The 23,579-nt window shown below is 39.5% G+C and overlaps 1 long non-coding RNA gene and 1 pseudogene across 1 annotated transcript in view; one reads left to right on the top strand and one right to left on the bottom strand.

Moving 5' to 3' along the window:
* Window positions 1–23,579, bottom strand: part of LOC148772985 (uncharacterized) — a 174,380-nt gene that overhangs the window by 87,334 nt on the left and 63,467 nt on the right. The gene's annotated exons all lie outside the window — the stretch shown is intronic.
* LOC148772986 (large ribosomal subunit protein eL31 pseudogene) lies at window positions 14,173–14,540 on the top strand (annotated as a pseudogene).

The following is a 23,579-nucleotide window of genomic DNA, read 5'->3' as shown; positions in this document are numbered from 1 at the left end:
AGATTTGATTTTGCTTGTGGCTTGGCTCACCTCCCTGTCTCAAATTTCTATTATATATTATAAATATGCATTTATCTGATTACCCTAGAAACTTTGCAAATGTAGTTTCTGTTCTCATTCATTCAGAGCAATTTGACATGTATCATTCCTTATACATGTGTATGCCTAATTTGCTTCAGTCATATCAGACTCTTTGCAACCCTAAGGACTGTAGCCCACCAGGCTCCTCTGTCCATGGGATTCTCCAGGCAAGAATACTGGAGTGGGTTACCATACCTTCCTCCAGAGGATCTTCCTGACCCAGGGATCAAATCTGTGTCTCTTATGTCTCCCGAACTGGCAGGTAGGTTCTTTACCACTACCACCACCACAGAAGCCCCCTTGTACATAGTGGTATTAAATAATAATTGAAAGCTTGACAGCATTTATTTACTTTTACCCATCATTCTTTTTCTACTGGCAAATAATTAACAAGATTTATTCCAAGGAGTAGCCTACATTTTAAAGCTTAAAGGTCAAAAAGACAAGACTTGTCAGCTAAGGAGCAAGGATGATGTATTCTAAAATTAAACTGGTGCAATGTCTAGGCTCAGGCTGGACATTGTGGATTCTGGATCCAGAAATATTAAGATGTTCAGTTTCAGTAAATACTGTTACTCATTCTAAGGTCTCCATCACTCATTTTTTATGTGCCATCCAGACAGCTGAAACATGCCTGGAACATTCACTAATATTTAGAACACTGGGCAGGGTTCTCCCCAACAATCTGAGATTCGTTCATTCACACATGACAGACAATATGTTCCCTGGGTTCCTTGGAGAGGCTATGTACCTTCTGAAGAGCAGAAATTTCACCAATTCTGCATCCCCCAAATTGAAAAACATTAAAAGTGTTCATTTATGAATAAATTCCTTTTAAAGTTAAACGTCTTACTTGTTAAATATTTATTGTTGGTTTAATAAACATCAAGAACCATGACAATGTAGGATGTCATCACCCCAGATCCATTCTTCCCCGGATCACCCCAGATCTATTCTTCCATTCCACTGACCTCCATTCCTCCATGTATAGGGGTCAGGAGGGAGGGCAGAACTTCTAAGCTTCTAGCAATTTCCTGCATGCCTCTTCCTTCTTCCTAACCTCTCCATCATTCTCTATTTCAAGATCATTAACTGTAATCCTGTCACACCCTCTACTTTGGTTTGTGTCCATTATTGACCCAGATTTCTTGGTTTATCCTCTGCCCTCTAAAAATAGTTGCAAACTTTTTTTGCCACAGGATCCTATAAACTCTTAAAAACAACTGAGGACCTCCAAAGAGCTGTGGTTTATGTGGGTTATATTTACTAATATTTGCTGTATTCAAAATTAAAGGGAAATTTTAAAATATTAATTCACTTACTAAGCCCATTACATGTTAACAAAAATTACATATTTTTATGAAGAAAAAACTTAGTGAAAAGAGTGGCATAATTTACACTTTTGTAAAACTCTTTAATGCCTGGTTTAATGGAAGACAGCTGGATTCTTATATGTGCTCCTGTATTCAATCTTTTTTTTAAACTTTTTATTTTATATTAGGGTATAGCCAATTATCGGAGAAGGCAATGGCAAGCCACTCCAGTACTCTTGCCTAGAAAATCCCATGGATGGAGGAGCCTGGTAGGCTGCAGTCCGTGGGGTCACTAAGGGTTGGACACGACTGAGCGACTTCACTTTCACTTTTCACTTTCACACATTGGAGAAGGAAATGGCAACCCACTCTGGTGTTCTTGCCTGGAGAATCCCAGGGACGGGGGAGCCTGGTGGGCTTCCGTCTACGGGGTCACACAGAGTCGGACACGACTGAAGTGACTTGGCAGCAGCATAGCCAATTATGGGCTTTCTTGGTGTCTTGGATGGTAAAGAATCTGCTTGTAATGCAGGAGACCTGGGTTAAATCCCTGGTTTGGGAAGATCCCCTGGAGAAGAGAATGGCAATCCACTCCCGTATCCTTGTCTGGAGAATTCCATGGACAGAGGAGCCTGGCAGGCTACAGTCCACAGGGTCACAAAGAGTCGGAGATGACTGAGCAACTAACATAGCCTATTAATAATACTGCATTCAATCTTTTATGATATCTATATTAGTTGATGTATACAAAGAAAATACAGCCTCACCCAGATATGTGGTTAGAAAAGGGAGGATTATTTTGAAAATCTTTTCATATAACTGTGGATATTATTCTTTAACACTATACCAAAACTACACGAAAACTCAACAGATGGTAGTTTCTTAGACATTAGTTGCAATATGAAACATAAAACCATACAGCTAAACTTAATTTTACTCTGTTATATTAAAATCCATTAGTCTAACTTGCACTTTGAATGGATATTTTACTCATGTATGATTCTATAATATGTATCATTCATTTGAAAAACCCTGCATCACTGAATTATACAGATTTTTCAAATCCTGACACATTTTATGATACAATATTTAAAAATTACTCATCTAAAGAGTCTTTTAAGTGTTGGGAAATTATCACCTTAGTGGATAGAAGTTTTCCAAAAATCAAAATCATACTTGAAAGCTCAAAGTTTTCCATTGGCAACAAATCTGTCAGTCATTTTCCTTGAATTAACATGTTAAGTTCATTCATTTATGAAAAATGGCCAAATACCCAAGTCTGGGTAACCATCATTTTTTCTGTCCATCTTTTTTTCAAGTAAGAACAGTCTTCAGGGTAAAAAAAAAAAAGTTAGTTCAGGTGGCAGCTCAACCAATAGCACCCGTGCTTGTTTTCAAGACAACCACTGAACCTCAGTATGCAGAAAAAGTGTTTTATGCATTCTTCTCATTTAATGACAATACACTGAACAGACAAGCAATCAAAGGCTGAGACTGAATACACTGCTGTTCTAGAACTTACAATCGATCATCAACAAAACCTACTGAATATTGTCTGTACAATAAAAGCGGTGTAAGGGCTGTTACAAAGTCAGTTGGAATTGTTAAACATATTGACACAGTCTTATAAGCTCTCAATAAACCTCCCTGTAAACTTCAAAACTGAGCTTTGAGGGTCTTCCTAGGGGTCCAGTGGTTAAGAATCCACCTGTTTCTAATGAGGTGGAGAACCTAGAGTCTATTACACAGAGTGAAGTAAGTCAGGAAAACAAATGTTGTATATTAATGCATATATATGGAATCTGGAAAGATGGTATTGATGAACCTGTTTGCAGGGCAGCAATGGAGATGCAGAGAACAGACTCATAGACACAGCGAGGGAAGGAGAGGGTGGGACAAATGGAGAGGAGCAGGGAAACATATACACTACCACATATAAAATACATATCCAGTGGGAATTTGCTGGATGACTCAGGGAACTCAAACCAGGGCTCTGTGACAGCCTGCGGGTGGGGGCTGGGATGGGGTGGGAGGAGGAGGGAGGTTTAAGAGAGAGGGGACATATGTACACCTATGGCTGATTCATGTTGATTTATGGCAGAAACCAACACAATACTGTAAAGCAGTTATCCTTCAATTAAAAAAAACAGCAAAAAAATAAAAAAGAATCTACCTGCCAATGCAGGAGACATGGGTTCGATCCTCGGTCCAAGAAGAACCTACAGGCTGTGAGGCAATCAAGCCCACGAGCCACAGCTGCTGAAGCACACCCACTCTGGATCCTGTACTCCACAACAAGAGAAGCCAAGGCAAGGCAAGCCTGTGCAACACAACTAGAGAAAAGCCCTCATACAGCAAGGAAGACCCCGCGTAGCCAAAAGACAATAAAAAATGTCTTTATCCTTGTACCAATTAGGAGGTCCTTGGCTGCAGGTAAAAATAAACCTTATTCAAAATGATTCAGATAATCAGGAAAAGTTGTCCTCTCCCAAACTGAGAAATCTCAAGGGGGCATCTTCAGGGTTGGTTAATTCAGGGTCTATGGTCCCAAGATAGGTGTCACATTTTCAGAGGATTCATGACTATGCGGCGGGTTCAGTGTACAATACAATGCTGCCTTTTCCTATGTGGTAGTCACGCAGTCGTGTCTGACTCTTTGCAACCCCATGGACTGTAGCCTGCCAGGCTCCTTTGTCCATGGAATTCTCCAGGCAAGAATACTGGAGTGGGTTGCCATTCCCTTCTCCAGGGACCTTTTCCCATGAGTCTCTTTATAAGAAGGAAAAAACTTTTCCCAGAGCCCGTCTAGCAGACCTCATCTCACATCTCATACCGCCTTGCACCACATGTGCACACAGAGCAGACACAAGAAATGGGATCTCCACAAACAGCGAAGATTAATCCAAAATTTTTAAAAAAGAATGTCAATGTGTGTGAGTCACTTTGCTGTACGGCAGAGATTGGCACAACATTGTAAATCAGCTATACTTCAATAAAAATACGAAGTGAATAATCAAAAGCTTAAATAAGAATGCTTCTCTTCTGAATGCCTATGATGACTTGAAACAGCTCACAAATTGGGAGGAGGAGTAATAAGCAATGAACACAGAGGGGCCTCAGTGAATTTTTCTATTTGATTAAGATTGATTCTTCCTGAAAAACAAAAGTGATCGATCTTGAAGATCAGTGGTGAACGGTCCAATATAGTGTATTAAATAAAGAATTTATCAGAATAAAACTGCTGATAAAAAAGACAAAAAAGAAAAAAGATTAACCCAAATTTACCCTTGAGCTTCAGATAAGGCAAACTTCCCTAAGGGATGAATACCTGAATAAAATCAGGTTTCATTCAAGAAAGGAGAAAACAGAAGGGGGACTGGGGGTGTCCAGCCCACGGTCTCTCTGCCCTTACATGTTAAAGGCTGCTGCTGGCAAACCTTATAACTCCTGGCTTGAGGGCTTTTTACTGGACCTGGAGATATAAAGCACACACAGGGCAGGCCAGAAGAGTCAGAGAATGCACAGTCCAGGATCAGCCCTCAACCAGTGATCCACGGGAGCTGGTGGATAAATATTTGGCTTCCTGGGCACCCATCTGAGATGATTTTGATATGCACTGTGCATTCCCCACAACTAACCAGTGGAATGATTTCTACTGGCTTCCCTGGTGGCTCAGTGGTAAAGAATCCACCTGCAGTGCAGGAGACCTGGGCTTAATCCCTGGGTTGGGAAAATCCCCTGGAGAAGGAAATGGCAACCCACTCCAGTATTCTTGCCTGGGAAATCCCATGGACAGAGGAGCCTGGTGGGCTATAGTCCATGAGGTAGCAAGAGTCAGACACAACTTAGTGACTAAACCACCACCAACCAGTGGAATAAGCCACAGTGGTAAACACTTAAAATACTGCACTTTTTATTGGATGCCCTCCTGCGCCTTTCTCATTTCTTCTCTTCCCTTAGCAGTGTTTCATGTCATCATCTTCCTAATAGACTAATTGCAATAGCATTCTTGTCTCAGGGTCCAACAGTCCCTCCCTCAAAAAAATCCTCTACAATCAGAAACTCAGAAGCCCTTTTTCAATTCTTTGTTCTCAGAGGGTCTTTATTAGCATCCTTCTCCTATAAGAGTTCCTGCTTTCTGTCAAATGCTCAAAAATCAATAAAGAAATACTTATTCTTGTGAAGCATGCAAACAAAATATCTTTATTAAGTACATAAAACTGATCATGTTGCCTGCTATACCCAGGGCACCTTCTCAGGAACCACCTTCCCCCAGTCTCTGCTCAAAGGGCAGCCATCTGTAGTCACATTTTGACCCACGTGTAGCCAATCCTTTGGCTGACAGTGCCCACGTGGTATGAAAAGGTAAAAGAAGATAATCCAATTTCCTCTCTTGAAACTTTAAATTAGGAATGCCAATACCAAGAGAATGAGGACTTTCATAGTATGAGGATAAGCCGGAGTTATGAACAGTTTGTCAGAGCCATAAGGCATGAAATAGAAATTACTGTATGATGAACCAGAAACTATGAGGAAACCCAAACTCTGATAGGTAAAGAAACAATACATGAAGGAGAGGAAAATAGTAAGCAGACAGCAGCAGTTCCAAAAGAAGTAGGCAGACTAGGAATATTCAAGTTGTGTTAATAGGGAGCTGTGGGATGGAGGAAACGCATGAAGCTGTTTCAAGAGTTCTTTCTGCACCTCTCTCTCCTTGCAATGACAATCTCCATGAGGCTGGGCACTGTTATAGCTACTGAACTGAACATTCAGGAGATTCTGTCTCCTCGTGGGCCATGTCTGTCCTGATACCAGTTCTCCGTACAGGAAGAAGCTTGAGTAAGCATCTAACAACCAATATTATAATCAAAATGCTTTTTTAAAAAAAGCTTAATCACAGAAAAAGTAGGATTGCTTTAAACATACAGTGAGATGTTTAAAATGTGGTCCATGACGTACAGCAATGTGAATATACTTAACCACTGAACTGGACATTTACAAATTGTTATGAAGGTAAGTTTATGTCATGTGCTTTTCACCACAGTATTTATATACCTCTCTGAGATAATATAAAGAAAAAATGGGGCTTGGTACACAGTTATAAAAGTGTTTACAATAAAGCATCTTGTCATGTGATACACCCACATAATAATGGCATTTTCCAGAAAAACAGAATGTTACCCCTGAGTTAAGAGTCAAAGAAAAATAACCTATTTACCTCTTCTGAACCGTGAATTTCCAGACATTCAAGTTGGTTTTAGAAAAGGCAGAGGAACCAGAGATCAAATTGCCAACATCCTCTGGGTCATGGAAAAAGCAACAGAGTTCCAGAAAAACATCTATTTCTGCTTCATTGACTATGCCAAAGCCTTTGACTGTGTGGATCACATAAAACTGTGGAAAATTCTGAAGGAGATGGGAATACCAGACCACCTGACCTGCCTCTTGAGAAACCTGTATGCAGGTCAGGAAGCAACAGTTAGAACTGGACATGGAACAACAGACTGGTTCCAAATAGGAAAAGGAGTACGTCAAGGCTGTATATTGTCACCCTGCTTATTTAACTTATATGCAGAGTACATCATGAGGAACGCTGGGCTGGAAGAGGCACAAGCTGGAATCAAGATTGCTGGGAGAAATATCAATAACCTCAGATATGCAGATGACACCACCCTTATGGCAGAAAGTGAAGAGGAAATAAAATGCCTCTTGATGAACGTGAAAGAGGAGAGTGAAAAGATTGGCTTAAAGCTCAACATTCAGAAAACAAAGATCATGGCATCTGGTCCCATCACTTCATGGCAAATAGATGGGGAAACAGTGGAAACAGTGTCAGACTTTATTTTGGGGGGCTCCAAAATCACTGAAGATGCTGATTGCAGCCAGGAAATTAAAAGACACTTACTCCTTGGAAGGAAAGTTATGACCAACCTAGATACCATATTAAAAAGCAGAGACATTACTTTGCCAACAAAGGTCCATCTAGTCAAGGCTATGGTTTTTCCAGTGGTCATGTATGGATGTGAGAGTTGGACTGTTAAGAAAGCTGATCGCTGAAGAATTGATGCTTTTGAACTGTGGTGTCGGAGAAGACTCTTGAGAGTCCCTTGGACTGCAAGGAGATCCAACCAGTCCATCCTAAAGGAGATCAATCCTGGGTGTTCATTGGAAGGACTGATGCTAAAGATGAAACTCCAATACTTTGGCCACCTCATGCGAAGAGTTGACTCATTGGAAAAGACCCTGATGCTGGGAGGGATTGGAGGCAGGAGGAGAAGGGAATGACAGAGGATGAGATGGCTGGATGGCATCACCGACTCACTGGACATGAGTTTGAGTCAACTCCGGGTGCTGGTGTTGGACAGGGAGGCCTGATGTGCTGTGATTCATGGGGTCACAAAGAGCTGGACACGACTGAGCTACTAAACTGAACTGAACCCCACAACAAAACTGAGGATATAAAAAGATTAAAAGTAGTGAGAGGAATTTGGGGGGAAAAGTTGATTTGCTGTGATGGCTTTTCCCAAACCTAGAGAAAGAAATACATTGAGACCACCTGAAAAGTTTCACCTATTTCTCACAGAGGTGCAGCAACAACTGGGTAAGGGTCAGACTCCTCCCTAAGTGATGTTCGGGTCCAGCATCTGGCTAGCGCACTGCTTTAAAACAGGAGTAAAAGAAAGGTCGCTTCACTGGGGGTCACATACCTTCCTGGAATAATTTGGGAGAAACATGTCTATACATGAGCAACTTAGTGTAGCTTCATCTCCCGTCTTACCCAGGAGAGTCCACTGAAGGAACAAATAGAAACTGAAAGTGCCAGCAGATGCTAAGGAAGGAGTTAGCCAGTCAGACAAGGGTAAGCAGAGATGCATTTGCCCTCTCAAAGCAACTGAAAGTGAGAGAGAGCCCCTTCAATGAGATGATGAGAGGCAAAGGGCCCCAGGGTCTCTGATGAACCCAAGAGGGTGCCCCTCAAAGACTCAGCTTTATTTATTTTTTTATTGGAGGCTAATTATTTTACAATATTATATTGGTTGGTTTTGCCATACATTGACATGAATCCGCCCCGGGTGTATGTGTGTTCCCCCTCCTGAACCCCCCTCCCACATCCCTCTTCCCCTTATCCTCCCTCTGGGTCATCCCCGCACACCAGCCCCGAGCATCCTGTAACATGCATCAACCCTGAACTGGCGATTCATTTCACATATGACAACATACATGTTTCAATGCCATTCTCCCAAATCATCCCACCCTCACCCTCTCCCACAGAGTCCCAAAGACTGTTCTATACATCTGTGTCTCTTTTGCTGTCTCGTATACAGGGTTATCATTTGCATCTTTCTAAATTCCATATATATTATACAGAGTGAAGTAAGCCAGAAAGAAAAACACCAGTACAGTATACTAAAGACTCAGCTTTAAACGCCTGACAGATTTAGAGAGCATGGAGGCTAGATCACCAAACAGTAGCAGGCAAGCAAAAATATTCCTGTCCTCATTACCCTCTGCCTCTTCAAGCTGTCAACTTAGAGGGGTCTGGAATTTCTTTGGGGGAAGTGGGATTAACACACAAGAGAAAAAGAAAGAACAAGTCAACCAGAATCCCCACCCACCCACCCACTGGCAACCAGCCTGCAGCAAGCAAACTAGAAGAAAAGAGAAGCTGTACCTTCAAATGGAATGTAGTATTTTGACAGGAAAAATTAATTAGTGACAAAAGGTTGTTTTATTACCTAAAAGTGGACATCAAAATCATTGGACTTCCCTTAAGTTTTCTCAAAGGCTAATGAAAGAAGCAGCCCCAGAGAATAAATTTAAAGAGATACTGGGAGACAAAAATAAAGTTGCTTTATAATTACACCCCATGAACCCTGCTTATTCAATGGAAAGGTTACAGATATTTAATTTTAGGAAACAGGCTGGATAAAAGTAAAAAGGGCTCAATCTGATCATATAAACTTTACATTTTAAAAATAACCAAGGAAAATACCACAGACTTATTTGGCTAGGAACAATATTTTTTTTAGCACAAGCAAAGGTACAAGAAGAATGAAAGAACATATGAGAATATATCTTGACTTGGTATCTAGATAGTTCAAGCAAAAACAGCATTAGAACATCACACATTATTCCTCACAGAAAATGTTGTAAATTTCTATTTTGCAAATTGCAGACCCATTATTTTGCAATGTATACCATCACATTTCAAGGCCTGAGCCTATTCTCTTCTCAATACTATTTAAGTATGGGTATCTCTTTCTAACATGTATAATGAAGCAGATATAGATTTTAAGTATAACAATACAAATATTCATAAGAAGTGTCATTTATTGAGCATTCACTCCACATAGGCTTGGTGCTGTATGATCGCAATATATCATCTTATCTGAGCTTCAGAATGCTATTGTAGGTAGGTAGTTGCTACTGTTACTGCCATTCTCACAGATAAAGACACTGAGGCAGAGAAAAGTGAAGCACTTTGTCCAGGACCATGGAATAAATAACTGCTAGAGCCAAACCCAGGATCTTCACTGCTTGAGTGTTTCTTACTTTGCTGAGAAAGCATTCAGAATGATGAGTGGTGTTTTATAGCATTGATCTGTCACCAGGCTTTGATTTCTGACTTTGCAGGGGTCCTAGGTTCTTTTTAACACCTATGCCACTTCGACAGGCACAGGGGGTGCATTTTCTCCTGACCGATAAAATCCCAGTTTCCCAGGGGCCAGCTAGTGAACTTGCTGGAAGTACTTAATCCTCTCAGCTCCCAGCTATGTTCCTTTAATAAGTCCTAAAATTATTAAAACAAATCCTCTTTACAATTCCCATCAGCAACAAAATTATTAACAACTGAAAATGATTTCTGTATGTTCTTGGTTTCCCTTGAGACAGAATTCAGCAATCTATTAAAATTACTTCTGGCCATCAAGTAGAAAAATATGCTTTCTGCAATTCCTTCATTATGATTATGATGATGTTTTGGCTGTACCTCACAGCTTGTGGGATCTAAGTTCCCTGACCAGGGATCAAACCCACACTCTTGGCAATCAAAGTGCAGAGTCTTAACCACTGGACCCACCAGGGAATTCCCTGTAATTCCTTTTTATTAGCACTGGACCAGTTTACCAAGCACCAAGACCTGTAAACAACTACACAGTTCTCCCCAGTGACAGCATGCTGGCACCATTCAGTCTGCTTTAAAAATAAAGAAAAAATAAAAAGCATCTTCCTCATTACAATCTTGAGGCTTTCCACATTGGTAGAGTCTAATATTTTAAAAGTGAACCCTCATACCTGTAGAAAGTGTGTGAGGCTTGTGCTACATCTATAAATAAATAAGATATTCTTCTTCACAGCAAGGAAATAACATACCCAAACCATGTAATCATTCCTATACACATATTATCTTCAGAATAACATTGTTGCTTCCACTGAGATTTTTGTCAGAAAATCCAATTGGCTGATATGATCAGCTGCATCCTAATGCACTGAGGGTCACAGGGAGAAGCTTTCACTTCTCCCCTCACTTCCAGGCTCCGGGGTGCCCCTCCCAGAGGTCAGCCTGCCCCCTTTCCCTGTGCTTCTCAGTCTTGTGCTTTATTCCTTATCATCATCCTTCCCTGCTTCTCTTCCTTCTTGTGTCCTCATTAACTTCACTGTCCTCATCAGATGACTCAGAGTGATCACAGAGGGATGATTGGGAAATGAATTGCATTAGCAATCAGTTTACTGGAGGCTGACTCTGCCTCCTCGTATGTACGAATTAGGAAATTATAGAGTCAAGGGAATGGAGGTGGGGGGAGGGATAGGGAAGGAGAGAGAAGGTGGGGTAGGAATATGACATTTCATATATTTGTAGCAGGCACTTAGAAGAGATGTTATATAATAAAAATGTGTTATGTCATTCTCACTGTGATAACAGTTTTAGAAAATAAAAAAATATATTTTTGATTATATATTATTTATATTATATATGTATATGTGTATATATAAATGATATATATATATGTATATAGTGTGTGTGTGTATATATATATGTGTGTGTGTGTGTGTGTGTGTATATATATATATATATATATATATATATATATATATATATATATATATATATATAATGATGCTTTAGATGAAAGCCTGGAAGAGTTTTAGGGAGAGAAATCTGGAGTTTCTCCTTGATTATTCTACTCATAATTTTTTCCCCAAGTAATTCTGTCTCAGTTGGTACAGGGTGGAGAGTGGGAAAAAAAAAACATATCTGGCCTTTATTTAATGTGGGTGTAGATTAGAAATTCAGGCTGGCTGTCCAATAGGATTGGACTAGCTACCAAATGTGTTGGAGTGTCTAAAATACTTTTTTAAATCTCTGAGGCACTTCTGGCTTGCCAACCATATGTTGAACCACAAATATTTACATTAATGTGATTCAGGAAAAATAAAATGACTTGAAACAGACATTTTTTCTCTACAGATAAAGTGGCCTAAAGAGTCTTGCACCACGTTGGTGAAAGGTGTGTGTGTCACAGACTGAACTATGTCCTCCCAAAATTCATATGCTGAAGTCTTAATCCCCCAGATAGGACCTCAGTAACTGGATTTGGAGACAGAGCCTTTGAAGAGGTGATTATGGTAAGCCTGTATGGTTAATATGATTAGTGTCCTTATAAGAAGAGATTACAACACAGACAACCATCGAGGAACACACCAAGTAAAGGCCCAGTGAGAAATCAGTCATCTACAGACCAAGGAGAGAGGCCTCAGTAGAAATGAACCCCACCAACACCTTGATCTCCAGCTTCTAGCCTCTAGAACTGTGGGATGACACAGTTTTGTTGTTTAAGCCACCCAGTCTGTGATACTTAGAAATGGTAGCCTGAATCGACTCACACAGCATGCTACACAGATCCCAATCCTCATCCAAGTTCCTCAAGCTCAAAGGTCAGAGACTGGGCTTGTTTAAACACGGATATGGTTAAGGATATGAAGAAACTCTGAAACTGTAACAGGTCAATGAGAACAAAGGGTAAATTGATGCACAAATATCACATTTTACTATTCTTTACCAACTCTGATAATGGGTGGTGAGTTACAGGTTGGGGTCAACAATATTATGAATATTAGAGACCAAGTAAAACAAAAACATAGCCTTTTTGTAATTTTGATCTATTTTGCTAGAACACAGAACATGAATTCTGGGGTTCCTTTGGGATTTGGGGGACAAGAAGGATAGATAAAACATGGTGATGTCCGTAGGCAAATAAACTGCCTGGTTTTACATCATGGTCTTCTTGTTCCATACTGAATAAATGCCTTCATAAAGAGCAAGTGTAGTAGGATTCCCTGGTGGTACAGTGGTTAGGACTCCAGGCTTTCACTGCCATGGGCCCGGGTTTAATCCTTTGTGGGGAACTAAGATCCTGCAAGCTGGTGGCCAAAAATAAATTTTAAAAGTCATAAGGGTATTTTTTAAAAACAGCAAATATGTTGCCTGATAAGTCACTGAAAACTGAGAGGAAATGAAGAACAAAACTCTCATCAAAACATCTAGACTTCAGTCAAAGAAAGCATAATGCATTATTTTCCAAATCATAAGAGGATGTTTCAGTATTAATAGCTAGAACTCTCCCATTTGGATACAGGTATCTTATTATATTTAAGAATCAGCTTTCTCCATTATAGCCACCTTTGATTTTTACTACTACTATAAGTAATTTTACAATTACTTATACTAATTCACATTTTATGGAATTAGCTATCCTTTCAACTTGACGATGTGTTTCATTATAGAAGTCAAAGGCCGTGTGTGTGTGTGTGTGTATGAGCCTGCTGAAGTGAAAAAGACACGCACAGGAGTTTAGACACTGTGCAAAAATGATCTATTTGGAGGAATGTGTAACTATCTCAATGAAATTTTAGAGATTTTCACTAGGGAACAAAGACAAAATAGCTTTCTTAAACACTTAGTGGTTTCTTGATGTTTTTTCTTCTTTTCACTTTTCTTTTTCTCCAAGCTGCTTATCTATTTTTAGCTCTTGGCCTCCATTGATCTTTACAGATTCTTAACCTTCTGTAACTCTACTTCATTTCTCTAGAGGCAGATTTGTCTACAGGCCTCATTTCTACGGTTCTGTTGTTATTAGCCTAATAAGTATTCTCCCTCACACTTGCTACAAAGTGGTTTTCTAACACCACAAACAAATAAATGAATCAATAAAAAATTGGGACTTCATTTGCAGCACACAGATTTATACTTAAAAATAAGCAGCAGTTTTAATTTTCTATGCTGGCAAGAAATTTGCAAATCCATCAGGTCAAAATAACCAACACATGGAAAATGCCTGTTACTTACCATCAATTTATTTTTAAGTGACATTCAAATAGCTGGAAGAATTGTCAATCTGTACATTTTCCTTTGATTATATAGGAGATAGCCTGCCATTATACCAGAAATAGTTAATATTACAGCAGTAGGCAGCCCAGAAACATACAACTCCTTCTGCTTTCCAATTTGTATTTATTTGAAAAAGGTCCAGGCAGTGTAGTTTATGCCAAATTCTTTGAGAAGGTGTTGTATGCTTAAAGCCAACTTTTATTATGAATCTTAGATTAAGATCTCAGCAATTATAAGATTTCTTTATTGCTAGGAAATGTTTCTTATGTGACTTCTACAAATACATTTAGGCTTTTATTTGTATCTAATATATACATATGTGCTCAACTGTTGTAGGACATGCAGGAAATACAAAGAACCCCTATGTATTTTTAACCTGGACCCAGCAGAATGGCTCTTGCAAAGAAGTGGAGCAAGAAGGGTCATCTTGCAATGAACGAGGTAGTGACCAGAGAATACACCATCAACACACACAAGTGCATCCAGGGAGTGGCCTTCAAGTAGTGTGCCCCTGGGGTACTCAAACGGATCCAGAAATCTGCCATGAAGAAGATGGAAACTCCAGATGTGCACATTGACACCAGTCTTAGTAAAACTGTCTGGCCCAAAGGAATAAGCAATATCTCACACCATGTCCATGTCCTCTTGTTCAGAAAATGTAATGAGCATGAAGAAATCACATCAGCACTATACACTGGTTAGCCATGTACCTCTCACTACTTTAAAAAAAATCTACAGTTAATGTGGATGAGAACTAACCAATGACCGTCAAAGTTGTGAAACCTCAAACACACACACACACAAGATATGGTTCTCATATTAAGCTATGTACAATTTAACTGAACACAAGATTAAGAAACAAACAACCCAAGACTAAATGCAACTACATCCGAAGGATGAGTTCTCAAGAGAGAAACTCGAGTGAGAATGGAAATAGATAATGAAAAGCTCGGAAAGGAGGTTAATGGAACCTAATCTTTGGATCCACTGACTGATGACTTTCTTTCAGAGGACACTATAATTCACATTTTCTAAATTCATCAATTGTCATTCTCAGCCATGCTTTCATTGTTTATATGTCACTGGAAATAACTGAAATAAAAATAATGTATTGAGCACATACTATGTGCCAGGTATGATATAAAGTCTTTTACACGGATTTTCTCATTTAATTCTCAGAATAACTCTGCAAGTTATGTTATATTGCCATCTTTTTTCATAAATTTTTTAAAAATGGGCACTTACACAGGATTAAGCCCCCACTAAAAGAAACTGGAGTTCTTGGAAGAAATGGCTGATCCAGGGTAGGGGAAGGTAAAGTAAAGAGTGTACCTGGAATATTTTGTGGGGCAAGAAAGTAAGGAAGCACATAAAACCTGAAAAGAACATGGGAACCAGATTAAATGGGCTCCTCCTGGCAAAACTGGGGACAATTTTGGCATCAAAATAGTGTCAGAAATGGTTGATAAAAACAACTGAACTTTTCTGTTTGCTTTGAAAAGTCATTTTTTTTAAAACTTTTCATTTTGTGTTGGGGTATCACTTCACTTTCATAGCCAATTAACAAACAGTGTTGTGGTAGTTTTAGGTGGACAGCGAAGGGACTCAGCCTGTATGTATCCATTCTCCCCCAAACTCCCCTCTCATCCAGCCTGCCACATAATATTCAGCAGAGTTCCCTGTGCTATACATTTGGTACCTGATAACACAATTGAACTTTTAAATAAAGAATCCATGAGTCCACATTGGGAAAAGTAACAGCCAGGCAGACGAGGCGGGCAGATAGGTAGATGGATATCTACATAGATGGATGCTGCTGCTGCTGCTGCTGCTAAGTCACTCCAGTCGTGTCCGACTCAGTGTGACCCCATAGACGGAAGCCCACCAGGCTCCGCCGTCCCTGGGGTTCTCCAGGCAAGAACACTGGAGTGGGTTGCCATTTCCTTCTCCAATGTGTGAAAGTGAAAGTGAAGCTGCTCAGTTGTGTCTGACTCTTAGCAACCCCATGGACTGCAGCCTACCAGGCTCCTCCGTCCATGGGATTTTCCAGGCAAGAGTACTGGAGTGGGGGTGCCACTGCCTTCTCCACTGACAGCTTGTTAACTACATACGAAAATGAGTACCTTTACGTTGGAGAAATCTGCTGGTAACAGCTTAGCCAAGTGATCCACGTTAACATCACTAAAAATGAAGCAAAGACATTAAATGCCTCCAGATGCATGCACTAAGCAGGATACAACATCACTTAGGTGGTATTTTTGACAGTCATGAATGACCTGAATCAAATCATTAGAAAACTTTTATCCAAATTGGGTGACAGTCTATAAATGGCCCAGACGTTTCAAAAATAACAATGGCATGAAAAACTCCAAAATTTAACAAAAAGTTTGTTTAGATAAAGCTGAGGTCAAGAGACTCAGTTCTAGGTCAAAAGACTAATGAGACTTGAAAACTAAAGCCCCATATAACATACAATATAATATCCTGGACTGGATTCTACACCAGAAGAAGAAAACTATTATAAAGGTTATTTGTAGAAGAAATTGATTATATTGAAATTGAGACTTTTTTAATACTAGATGATCATATCAATATCAAATATTCTGAATTTGACAGCTGATTATATTTACATAGGAGATTTTTCTTATTCTTAGAAGGTACATAATGAAATAGGGATAAAAAATTGATTCTTAAATGGTTAATAATAAGAGATTAGAGTATGAGATAAAGCAAATATGGCAAAACATTAATTGTTGATCAATCTAGCTGAGGGATATAAGAGTGCTCATTGTACTTTTCTTTCATCTTTTCTCTAGGTTTAGGAATTTTCAAAACAGACGGCTAACAAACACATGAAAAGATACTCAACATCACTCATTGTCAGAGAAATGCAAATCAAAACCACAATGAAGTACCATCTCACACAGGTCAGAATCCAAAAATCTACAAACAATAAATGCTGGAGAGGGTGTGGAGAAAAGGGAACCCTCTTACACTGTTGGTGGGAATGCAAACTAGTACAGCCACTATGGAGAACAGTGTGGAGATTCCTTATAAAAACTGGAATTAGAACTGCCATATGACCCAGCAATCCCACTGCTGGGCATATACACCGAGGAAACCAGAATTGAAAGAGACACATGTACTCCAATGTTCATCGCAGCACTGTTTATAATAGCCAGGACATGGAAGCAACCTAGATGTCCGTCAGCAGACAAATGGATAAGAAAGTTGTGGGACATATACACAATGGAGTATTACTCAGCCATTAAAAAGAATGCATTTGAATCAGTTCTAATGAGGTGGATGAAACTGGAGCCTATTATACAGAGTGAAGTAAGCCAGAAAGAAAAACACCAATATTGTATACTAACGCATATATATGGGATTTAGAAAGATGGTAATGATAACCCTGTATGCAAGACAGCAAAAGAGACACAGATGTATAGAACAGTCTTTTGAACTCTGTGGGAGAGGGCGAGGGTGGGATGATCTGAGAGAATAGCATTGAAACATGAATATTATCATATGTGAAACAGATCGCCAGTCTAGGTTCAATGCATGAGACAGGGTGCTCAGGGCTGGTGCACTGGGATGACCCAGAGGGATGGGATGGGGTGGCAAGTGGGTTCAAGATGGGGAACACACGTACACCCATGGCTGATTCATGTCAATGTATGGCAAAACCACTAAAATATTGTAAAGTAATTAGCCTCCAATTAAAATAAATAAATTTTTAAAAAGCTGAAAAATAAAAGTGGGGAGAAAAAGGAGTTTAAGCAACTTGCTAAAGAGAGGCAGTGGGTGAGGGGTGGCGCTAGGATGAAACCAGACAACGGGCAAAGCCAGCCAGGGCTTTTGACCACACCTCACCATCACAGCAGCCAGAGCTATCATTTCAACACACCCTTCTGCTCCTAACCTTCCTGTGGCTCCCCATTTCACATAGGGTCAAATCCAACACCGTTATTTACAATGGTTTATATGGCCCTGTTCTGCTTCTATTCAGTGTGGTCTGCAGACCTGAAAGAAATTCAAAATGCTGACTCACACTCCAGACTCACTGAATCTGAATCCATGCTTCAACAGCATCCCCCCAGAGGATTCCTAAGCCTATCAAAGGACACAATTGCCTCCATGACTTTGCCTCATGACTTGGCCTTACTAACTGTGACTTCATCTCACATTCACTCATTTTCTCTTTCTACCTCAGTGCCTTTGCACTTGCTATATCTCCTGTAAGATACAAAGTTTCAATGTGTATCTACCTGGCTCAGGTGTCCTAATTCCTTTAGGATTCTTCTCAATTATCAATGAGCTTCTCCTGATATAAAATCTCAATATGGCCCTAAAAATCTGCATTCCCCTAGAATTCCTGTTCTATCTGCTTTGCTTCTTCTCCAAAGCTCTTATCAACTTTCTGGCATACTGTGCCTTTGCCTGTTAATCTGTCTATTGTTCTTGTTCTGCTCTACCCTGCAAGTTCCAGAAAAGCTGGAGATTTTGTCTGCTTTATTCTTTGCTTTATGCCTAGTTCCTAGAATAGTACCAGCTTCATATTAGTTACATAACAAATGTTCATTAAATGAATCTATGAGAAAATTATCTCTAATTCTCACACCAGTATTGTAATTGTCTACAATTAAGAGAAAAAGAGATTTAAACAAGTCGAAGAACTTGCCCAAGGCCACTCAGCTAGTAAGAAGTGTAACCACAGTTAGTTACATTTGGTATCTGTGTCCAAATTCTATACTCGCTGCCACTGTTGTACCGCTGGCAATACCCTGAAGAAGAGCTCACCCTACAGAGTGACTGCACTGCAGGAGGAAGGTGGATCTTTACCATTGACATGGCTCCTCACAGATAGAAAGGAAGGATTGTCACTTATGAATTCATTCTTTCTTGTTTTATTTCACAAAGAGGACTATACTGCCTCATCAGAACCTCTCAGCACCCATGCATCACAGGCTAGCACAGTCTGATTTGCTTGTTGCCCAGCTAAGGTTCTCCCCTTGATCAAGGAACAGGAAGTTGAATGCCAGTGACTACCTCACACCTGGTGTAATGGTACTGTGAAGTCATTTATTGTTCCTAAATGTGTCTCAGTGGCTGTGACCTGAGCACTAGCTTTCTTTGGTCAGGGCTGTGCTGTCTGAGACAGCAGCTACATCTGTATCCAAGTTCCCTTCATGTCCTTACTGTTCTACCACCCAGAAATGCATTTCATTTGATTTTAAACTCAATGACCCAAACTCTGGAAATGCATCTTGGTTAATGACTTCATTTAAAGCATCTGACAGAAACGTGTGCATACAAATCAAGGCATTCATCCTCTCATGAGAGCTCGGTGGATCTCAAATTTCACTGAACTTTAGAGGCCCTGAAGGAACTTTAAAGAAAATGTATACTGGTATCTGGGCCTCAACAAAGAAATTTCTATCTAAATAATTTCAGGTGAGTCCCAAGCACCTGTATTTTGTAAAGACCGCAAGTAATTATAATGATTTGCTAGTTTTAAGAACCATTCTAAGACCTCAAAAAAATACACATGTGTGTCTGTGTGTATGTGCCCATGCATGCATGCACACACACACACACACAAAGTAGCATCTCAGTCTGTATCAGCTTGGCCCCAACAGAGAGGAATACCGAGCAGATGATAAAATGAAGAACAAGCTACTGAACTGACCCTCAACAAACAGAACAAACAGTGTGGACCTGACTCAATGACCAGTGAAAGTCAATGAGGTGCCAAGAGTCCATTTACACTGTTGATTTAACGGCTCACTGAGCTATATTTCTTTATTTGCTTTTAGTCCTTTTATAGGATCAGGAAGGTCCCATAGAGAGGGGTCAAGCAACCTTGGATATACCAACAACTTTGACTCACCTTCAAGGAACACTTTTTAAGAGACGCTGTAACACGTAGCTGTGTACATAGGGCCCAGTGACCCCAAGCCATCTCCCTCACTGTAGAGGAAATGGGGTTGATATCAACAACAGGCATTACTACATTACATTCCTCTTATTTCTCAATACTGAAGGAAGTTATATTTGTTTCTTCTGTTTGCAATAGTGAAGCATCATGAAAATGAAAAATTAATACCTTGGGGACTAGCGTTTTCTTCACAGAGATGCTATCTGGAGGGATAGGAAGCCTTGTTCTCAATAACATAGCAAGAGATCATTCCTGTAAGGAAAGTCTCACACTACTTCTTAATGATTTAGGTGTGTATTTTGATTGTGGCAAAAACAAAATCAAGTTATGAGAACTCTATTCAGTGTCATAGTATGAAGGAGGAGGAGGAAGAAAGACCATACCAAGTATTTGATGTGTGACTGCTCCCCATACTCCTGCTCATCACCACAAACCCCACCAGCCTCTGGTCGCTTAGCTCTCCCTTCCAATTCCAAGTTCATTTCCTTCCAGAAGCCACTCTGAGCACAGTGGTTTATCAGCTACCTTGCCTTCCTCATGATCACTCATGATTCATTTGGACCTGGTGTGACACTGTGTCATTAGTTATCTTTTTGTGGGCTTATACCTCTTCTCAATATTTCAAATCATTTTGAAGATAAAAGTTCTATCTTATATGACTATATTTTTCTCATAGAGACTATACACAACACACACAGCACCTAGTAGGTGTTTAGTATACAGAAGTTGCTTGATTTGTTGCTAAATTTCTTATCTAATTTGTGAAAATTAAATTTCTCCCTAGTCATTTGAAATGTGTTTAACATTTCAAAAGTCCTAATCAGATTAGAATTTTTATTAGTGAACTTTCAATATACAAGCACACTGAGACCATTTAATATTTGAGTTTAGCCAAATATAATTTTTTAAATGTCAAATTAAATACCATTTTAGGCTTTTCTCTAATGGCATTTGACCATTTCTTGCTTACCTTGAACATAAACTGTGCTCCCACCTCAGGGCTTTTGCACATGTTTTTTAGTTCAGCTAGAACATTCTGTCCTCTCAACTATTCATACCTGCCTCTTACTTGCCATTCAAGTCTCAGCTTAAATATTCCCCTCAGAAAGGGCCTCTAAGACCACTCAATTTAAAACAGCTCAGGGACTTCCCTGGTAGTCCAGAGCCCAAGACTGCACTCCCAATGCAGGGGGCCCAGGTTTGACCCCTGGTTACGGAACTAGATTCTACATGCCGCAACTAATAGTCTGCATGACCTAACTAAAGATCCTGCACACCACAAGGAAGATTGAAGGTCCAGCATGCTGCAACTAAGATCTTGGACAGTTAAAATAAACAAATAATAATAATAATAAAGAAAAGAGCTCAAACACATGCTCTCTAACACACTACCTTACTGCTTTCTTCATTACACTTAAATATCAGTATGCTTCTTCTTTCATTACAATGGAAGAATCTCATGCATCTATTTGTTTATTACCTAGTTTCTGACATTCAGGCCCATGCTCTGTGAGGGTAGGAAACTTCTCAGTAATGCTCACCCTCTATTCCCAGCGCTCATAAAGAAGTACATAGTAAACACTTGATACATACTTAGTGTAGATACAGATTCTGAATAGACTGAAAGTTGAAGGGCAAGCACTCTTTTACTCAGAAACAGGGTAAACATTTGAAGCTTAAAATCAATTCTCATTTACATGTCTATTTCCTATGGGACTCCTAAGTTCTTAGAAGATAGAGATCTAAAACCAGTTACAAGGAGCTGATGGAGGACAGAACTTGCTTGAGAAAAGAAATGGCAACACAGGTTGTTAAGAAAACCTGGGTCCCTCCTCTCTCTTCTCATTCCTGTATCAGTTCACTGCAGGTAATATCAAAGTAATCATTATTTGTTGAAATGAAATCAATAAATATTTAAATCAGCCTACCTTGTCAATTATCATTTATCTCATGTCTCCTTCTACTATCTTGGGATAATTCGCTCATGTTTGACAACTCCCTGCCAAGAAATATCAAGTTCATATATTAAATTAAAATAATCCAGAGTATAACTAACACTTATGTGTCTATGAGCAAGTGAATAACATTCACAGTGCATCACTCAACTTTGAATTTAATACCATCTCTAGCTTTAGTAACCTGGGGATTTTTTAAAATAAGCTTTAGTATCCTAAGGTCAAAGGATATACATATCTTAGGACCATGCAACTTCTTTTCTTCCTTCCTTATCTCTAGCAGAGCTTTTTTTTTTACTTAACCACAGGATGAAATCATCAGGTTTTCTTTATATTCTCTCAAAGCAGTTGACACTTCAAGTGACTTTGATGTTCAACAGCATTTGCTCAAATATCTTTCTGACACTGATCCGTAGTGTTGTAGTACCTTTCAATCCCAAAGCTTTTTACCAACAGAAAATTGTTTTCTTTACTATTATATATGTCAACAGACTTTAATTCAAATCAATTCCATTTGAACCTTCACTAAAAACATTTTCTTGGCTTTGCTACCTTAGATATGCCCTGATATATACTTTGTCACAACTAGGTGAAGAGCTAGAGTGCTGGAAGGGATCTTGGCAGGGGGGAGGGTGGGTTAGTAGCACTAACTGAAATTTAAAAGACAGGGAATATGAAAATAAAACTCCAACATTTTTCTAGACACAAGCAAAATTTCTAAACCATAGGATGCCTTTCCAAAGGAGTAATTGAAATGCAAAAAGCTGTAAAACTGGTTTTAGATGAAATAGTGAATCATCCTAGTCAGATCTTGCCACGTGCCAGCCACTTATCAAGCCTGCTACGTCCTCAAAAGTCCTATTCCTCGCATTCTTGAATGATGATGCTTCTAATGATAGTTCTATATTTGGTTAGCTGTAACCAAAAATTTTGATGAATAATCAGAGTACTATTCAGTAGGATCTGCATGGAAAAATCCATGAAGATCCTCTCTGGTGAGTGACTAGGGCAATGATGTGCAATATTTGGTGTTTATGGCCCTGCCATTTTGGTTTTCCAAATTGTTCCTAACACAGTGTGTTAGGAACCTGAGAGATGCCAAGAAGCGGACTCAATGGTATGATGCTTGCACTCATCATCACTTGTGATCACTGCCTGTCACCTTTCCAGATGCACTCTCCAACATTTTGCATTTTTCTCTGTGCCCTGGAAAGGTGATACACATGAATCACATCGATGGCTTCACGCGTCTCCTGGCTTCTGGATGGGTTTGGCCATTAAGAAGTATCAGCAAGCCGTGAAATGGCAAATGGTGAGATAAGTGTTTCCTGAAGGTTGTCTGTGCACAGCACGGCTCTTGTCATGTGGCCCTCTCCACATTGCTCTCTCTGCCTCTGGTTTGTGGAAACCACTCTCCTCACTCACCATCTGGGGCCTAGAGGAGAGAATGCTTTCTCTAACACTAAGGATACTGCATCACAGTTTCCTTCTATCTTCACACCATTGTAAATCGTCCTTCATTAAACTCTTCTAAAATGACCCTCGTTAAGCTTCCATGGAATTTCTCATGAGCCCTTCAAAGTTCATGTGCTTGTCTTTGATGGGTTTCCCATGTGGTAGGAAAGAAAAAGATAATACATGAAGATAATGATAGAATCAAATTACTCAAGAAAATGACAAAATTAAATATGAAACTATAATATTTCCATGAAATGTTACTGGGATTAAGAGAAATGACAAACTAAAGATGGACCCAAGGAGATTTTCACCTAATGATAGAACTTCAAGTGGAGTGGCAAGACAGGAGAATATCTGGACAGTTGAAAAATAGAGTAGATCTTAAATATTTTCACCACATGAAAAAATTACTAATTGTGTAAAGCAGTGGATGTGCTAACTAACTT

The sequence above is a fragment of the Moschus berezovskii genome, chromosome Y, assembly GCF_049115385.1.
Source record: "Moschus berezovskii isolate FMDL1 chromosome Y, NW_MosBer_1.0, whole genome shotgun sequence".
NCBI classification, from domain to species: Eukaryota; Metazoa; Chordata; class Mammalia; order Artiodactyla; family Moschidae; genus Moschus; species Moschus berezovskii.
The sequence above is the reverse complement of the archived record's forward strand: the minus strand, read 5'-3'. Positions and strand labels throughout refer to the sequence as shown.